Below are 6,010 nucleotides of genomic sequence, written 5' to 3' on the forward strand. Positions count from 1 at the left end.
AACATTATCAAATTACACAAGACAAACCGTATAGTGCCAAACTACCAATATACAAGGAAAACTAAGGAACAAATTGACTATGAGTTAATAGTTAGCCACTAGTTGATTTTATAGTTTAACGCATTATGTCTTTAACAAATTTAGAAACTTTATTGTTTTCCAAATTTAGTCAAGGAACTTCTCATTAAAAATATGTAATCATACATTTGATGTATTTGATGTTTACAGTATTTGCCTATTTTGCCCCAATAGTAGTTGTTAAATCAACCCAACTCATTAAATAGTATTATATGGATATCTATTTTAACTCAAGGTAACCAACTAATCTAATAACATCGCATTCATGCGGTGGCGCAGTATCCACGAAATTGAATGAAGTTGCTATAAAACACGTACAACACAATAGTTTTTTTTAAAAGAAGCTCACAGGCTTTTAATTATCCTACACCATTGTCTAAAACAATGCAATTCCCACCTTTTCCTTGTATATATTTCAGTATTTCACTATAGACCCCAAAAGTCAAGTCCGGCCCTAAAAATTCGTGTACCCTGTTCGAGCTCGAAAAACGTGTCCTTAGGCCATTAACGAAATTGGGTATTGTGCTCACTAAAGGTCTAAACCAAATGTCAATGGGCTAATAACTAATCTAAACCATAAGAATAGCTTTGTAACTGGGCCTATGTTGGTGTTTGTATGGGTATACCATATTAAAAAAATATTTTACATACACATATCAGAGGTTTTTTTTTTCATAAAATAATGTGCCTCTCAAGATATCGAGCCCTGGCCGGTGGTCATCCCCGCCCACCCCCGGGGCCGACCATGCCAAAAGCATTCACCTTTTTTTTTTAATCCACACGATAATGTTCGTGGATAAGTTGAACCAAATGTAAAAGGTCCCAAGAGACTTTTGATTCAGTTAATTTAATCAAACAAATTATATATCCTTACAAACTTGCAAAATATCATATATATATATATATATATATATATATATATATATATATATATATATATATATATATCCTTATAAAATTGTAAATATCATATATACCCTTACAAAATAGTTGAAATATCATATATACCCAATTCATTAAAAACAGTTTAACAAAAGACAATTTTACCTTTATTTTTCTATAACTTTGAAATCTCATATATGACCTTTAACTTCAAATATTATATTTATTCTTTTCTAGCTTAATTTATTTAGCTTAAATACTATATATATGTATATGGAGAATACTATTGTTTATGAGAAAAAAATAAAAACAAAAAAGGGTAAAAATAAAATTAAGCTTAAAATGTGTTTTATAAAAATATGAAGTTAAAGGATGAGCATATATGAAAACATAGAAGTTAAAAAAGTAAGTGTAAAAGATTATTATATATTCTAATGTCACCATTAAAGTCAACCCCCTCCTATAATTAATCGCAGCCGTTAGATGAGGCTGAGATTAAATCTCAGCCATTTAAAATAGATGAAACCTTCTAGAAGCAGAGGTTATTTTTCGGTTTCTTCTTTGACCTTTGGCACTGCAGTTTCTTTTGACAGTTTTTCATTTTGAACAGGCAGTTCGCAGCGCTCTCTAACCTAGGGCGCCTAAAATCATCCCTATAAATTCCCGATCAATCGATGCATCACCCATTTTCCCGATCCTTCCCTCCCATTACTCTGAACTCTCACTGTAACCGTAGGGTACGGTCTCTGCCGCCGTTCTTCATTGGCTTTTGCTTCAAAGGGGATACTGACGACGGGAATGAGGAAAAAACGGAAGTTAGCACCGCCGTTCAACCAAGCCATGGAGAGACTGTTGAACATCGGGAATGCCCAAAATACCAGGACATGAAGCAACCATCGACACTACAAGAACCAGAGACGAAGTATTACTATCCTCCTCTCCGTTCAAAATCTCCGAAATTGTATCGAAAGAAGATAGCAATCAGAAGAATTCTCTTATCACTTTCAAGTTAACAAATGTTATTTTATGTTAATATTGATTTTGATGTAGGTGGTTGGTCGATGAAGTACTGAAACTTAACCTAAAGGTTAAATTTGGATTTTTTTGTTCTTCATTTTATTTTTCCTTAATTATTGAAGTATACATACAATACTTTCTGTTTAAGGTATTCTACTTTTGAGATGATAAAATCAATAAAGTGCTTCCTTGCTGATTTGATAATTAGAAGCTTCAGTATCAGGTTTGCATATCTATAATTTTTTATCTTGCTTCATTGTTTTGTCTAATTACTTCAAGGTCAACCTAATTTGACTATGGTTAATGAATATTGATGATTTGGATTGTATTTACAGTAATTTTTTAATGAACATTGATTTGGAGTATGGATATTATTAAAGCTATATCAAATGGGCCAAAACTGGTCTAAGTCTAAAACTGTATTTTCATGAATGAATTTTTTCGGTCTTTTTATAAAAAATAATTAAATTATTTTTTAAACAATATGATAAGTTTGTAATATATCGGAGTTTCAAGATTTTTAAGAGCTGCTCACTGGAGCACATGTCGGTTTTCACTTTCGAGTGTCATATGTTATATGCGCATATATGTGAATTAAAAGGTTTATAGTTTATCAGGTGTGAGTCTTCTGGTGCAAGTATGTTCTTAATGGAACTTTTCATTAATGCTACATTATTTTTATACTATTTGACCACTTTAATATATGCGGTTTCTAATGATAATAAGTTTGTTTTGGTATTCTTCATCAACTTGACTACAATGTAGCCGAATCTTAAGCTTTGGTTTTGGCTCCAACTCGTGAGCTTGCACAACAAATTGAGAAAGTTATGCGGGCTCTTGGTGACCCTCTTGATGTGAAGGTTCATGCTTGTGTGGGTGGGACTTGTGTCCGTGAGGACCAATGCATCCTCTCAACTGGGGTCCACGTTGTTGTTGGTACACATGGGCGTGTTTTTGACATGCTTAGGAGGCAGTCGCTACGTGCTGATTACATCTAGATGTTTGTGTTGGATGAAGCTGATGAAATTCTTCCAAGAGGATTCAAGGATCAGGTTTTTTCTTTTATCTTTTTTTATTGTCCTTGCATGATGGTGATAATTTGCATCTTTACTATAAGACATGTTTGGACCACATGATTAGGGAGGGGTGTTTGGATGTGTGTTATTAAACAGACTGTTAGTTTGTAATAATCACTTTATAGTGTTTGGATGAAATTATCTTGATATCGATTATCTACTTATTTAGGGTCGAGTTATTACACACTTTGCTATTATTAACTTATATAGGTACCTAGAAAATGGCAGTAAGAACTTCTTTCCTTATAATATAATTATCCCACTCACATAAATATAAGAACTCCATTGTGAATGCTCTAAGTTAAAGGCACATGTCCTTTGCCCCAAACATGATTACCACTTACCAGCTTTTAACCAGGCAAGAGACTCACAAAAGAATAGTTTGGGCCAGTTCTTGGAACCTATCGGGCCACCAATTCGTTAGTATTCTCTAGACCAATTGATATGCGTGACTGTGTCCAAGTTTAGAGAGGCCTGCTATGTGGCAGTATTACGCATTTGTAATGGAAAAGTTTTTGTTGGCAGTTCTATACGGGTCGAAATTGATTTGGTGGAGGCTACAAAGGTTCTTCTTGGGACTGACTGTGAATCGGGGCCCTGGAAGGTGGAGGGCAATGTCACAAGAATAAACATCTTGAAATACACCGTGTTTCGTTGTTGCTAACATAAGGAGAGACTACAATAAATGTGCAGATGCATGAACAATAAGTGGCTTAGACAAGAGCTTCAACCTACTCTTATGGGTATGAACCCTTCTGATGCACATTCCACACATATTGTCTTTTTTTTTTTATTTTAAACATTTAATGTTTTTTTAATCTATAAAAAAGTAGTTAGTCATTATGACATTAAACTACCCGTCCACCGGACGGGTATAAAACTAGTTTATTAGATTGTTTTTAATAAATTGGGTATATATGATATGTTTAGTTTTGTAAGGGCAGATATGATATTTTTAGTTTTTATTAGGTATATATGAAAATTTTCAAGTTTATAAGGTTATATATGAAATTAATTGAAGTATCTGTACATCATAAAAATGTTATTTACCATTTCATATATAAGATTAACGACCCGGATCCGGGTTATGTAAAACATGAAACTAATATTAAATTGTATTATGATTTTGGACACGAAGGCCTGATCCTCCACCCACCGCCACCTGTTTTTCGACACTTTCTTTCGTCAGAATGCGAATACACAACCTCCAGGTAATAAATGGGGAGCATGTAAGTAAAGCTATGATTTTTAATTTATTAAGGTGTAACACTCATGGAGTGGCTTGTGTTTTTTTGAAATTGTTTAGGATAATAGCTGATTCAGGTCTTAATTTTCTTGTATGTACTTGGAAAGCATTGACCAAATGTAATTGCTATTGGTGGAAGCTTTCTTGGCCCATTGTTCGTGCACACTGCTCTTCAAACAGGTTAGCTTTCGTAACTCAACATTTTTATCAGATATTAACCAAATCTCTTATATTCGTGGGCTTAATTGAATAAAAAATGCTTATTATTAAAAGAAATTGGGAACTTGCAGATCCAGAGGCTAGTAAATTAGCAGGAGGACGGCAGCTTCGCTTGTAAGTATACATACATATTGTGTGCTTTTTTATTTTATGGGGGTAAAGAGGACGATACCAAAAAAAAAAAGCGCTTCTTTTTGGGGCTTTTTGTAAAAAGCGCGCCTCGGGCTACCTAAGGCGCCAAAGCTTGCGCCTAGGCGCGCTTTTTAAAACCCAACTCACAAGTAAGAATTGGGATCTTCTATGTTGACCGTCATATTCCGTGCATTACAGAATGTGATCCCTTTTAGAGAGGTGTATACAACCCCACTATGATGAAGCAGCGTATATGAACATTAGGGATAGAAAAGGTGAAAAGAGCGGTTATATTTCTCTTCATTCGTGGGTGTCTTAGTGAGCAAAGTTGAACATTAAAGGAACTACCTACACTTTTATTGGTTAGTTACTTAGTTGTGAGACTCCGGTGTGAAAATAAATAACTAGCTTCTTGCTTGTGTGAACATATTTATACCGACTTTCATTTTCATGATTTTGCATCTAAAAAGCATGTTCCCTGAAATCTGACATTACGTTCATGCTAAATAATATATTACGTTCCATTCCATTCCATACCGTTTCTTCTTATTCTCTCATATAACATGGTCATTTTTATACGCTGTTTTCAGGCCACAGGCTGTTTCAAAGCACATGGTTGCTTGCTGTTAGCACAAATCTTAAGGTTTGATCTTACTGTAGTACATTCTTTTGGTTTGTTTTCTTCACTTGGCATATCTGGATGTGGTTTCTATTATGTTTATTCAGTCATAAATCCTTCATTTATATAGTTATATAGATGTATTGTAATTTGTAACTGATTCTGGAGGTGCAAAGTATTAGTAGAATTTTTTATATCTGAGATGGTAAATCATCAAATATATATAGTTTTTACAGATAGAATATCTGAAGGAACCTGTTTTAAAGCAACTGTCATTTTGGTTCAACTTTTCTTTGAGCCCAATTTTTACACATTAAACATATACCTGTTTTTTAACAAAAGAAATCCATCGACTTTATCGAACCAATCTCTCTTGTTCTCGAAAACCTCCCCTACTAAAATATACCAACAAATGAACTATAAAATGGCCATATCAGACCCTCATCAGTAAACATAGAATATTAAGCAACCATGTACTTTCAAGTTTTCACAAACGATAAGAACAAAGTTATTTTGTCTAGTGTAAAAAACACTAGAAGATGCAAACACTACTGAATGAATAAAAGTCAATGGCAACCACCCTAGTTAGGCATGATTTGGAACCTAGTGTAAAACACTGGACTGACATTGTTAGCAGCTGTTGGATTTGGATCTACTGTCATAGTCCATGTTTCTTGGTCTGTGTTATAGCGCATGTTCGCATGCCTATAACCTTCTTCACCATCAGCGATTACCATTGAG

General features: G+C 34.0%; 1 long non-coding RNA gene across 2 annotated transcripts; it reads left to right on the forward strand.

Moving 5' to 3' along the window:
• Nucleotides 1–1,542: 1,542 nt before the first annotated feature.
• Nucleotides 1,543–5,463, forward strand: LOC110879448. 2 transcript variants are annotated; one of them, XR_002558671.2, is made up of 8 exons: nucleotides 1,543–2,047; nucleotides 2,126–2,200; nucleotides 2,743–3,029; nucleotides 3,579–3,796; nucleotides 4,192–4,479; nucleotides 4,590–4,632; nucleotides 4,849–5,012; nucleotides 5,241–5,425. It is a non-coding gene; the product is annotated as an uncharacterized LOC110879448 (long non-coding RNA). The 2 variants fall into 2 exon arrangements; XR_002558672.2 differs by lacking the exon at nucleotides 4,849–5,012 and having other exon boundaries at nucleotides 5,241–5,463.
• Nucleotides 5,464–6,010: the final 547 nt, after the last annotated feature.

This window comes from Helianthus annuus, chromosome 9 (genome assembly GCF_002127325.2).
Source record: "Helianthus annuus cultivar XRQ/B chromosome 9, HanXRQr2.0-SUNRISE, whole genome shotgun sequence".
NCBI classification, from domain to species: Eukaryota; Viridiplantae; Streptophyta; class Magnoliopsida; order Asterales; family Asteraceae; genus Helianthus; species Helianthus annuus.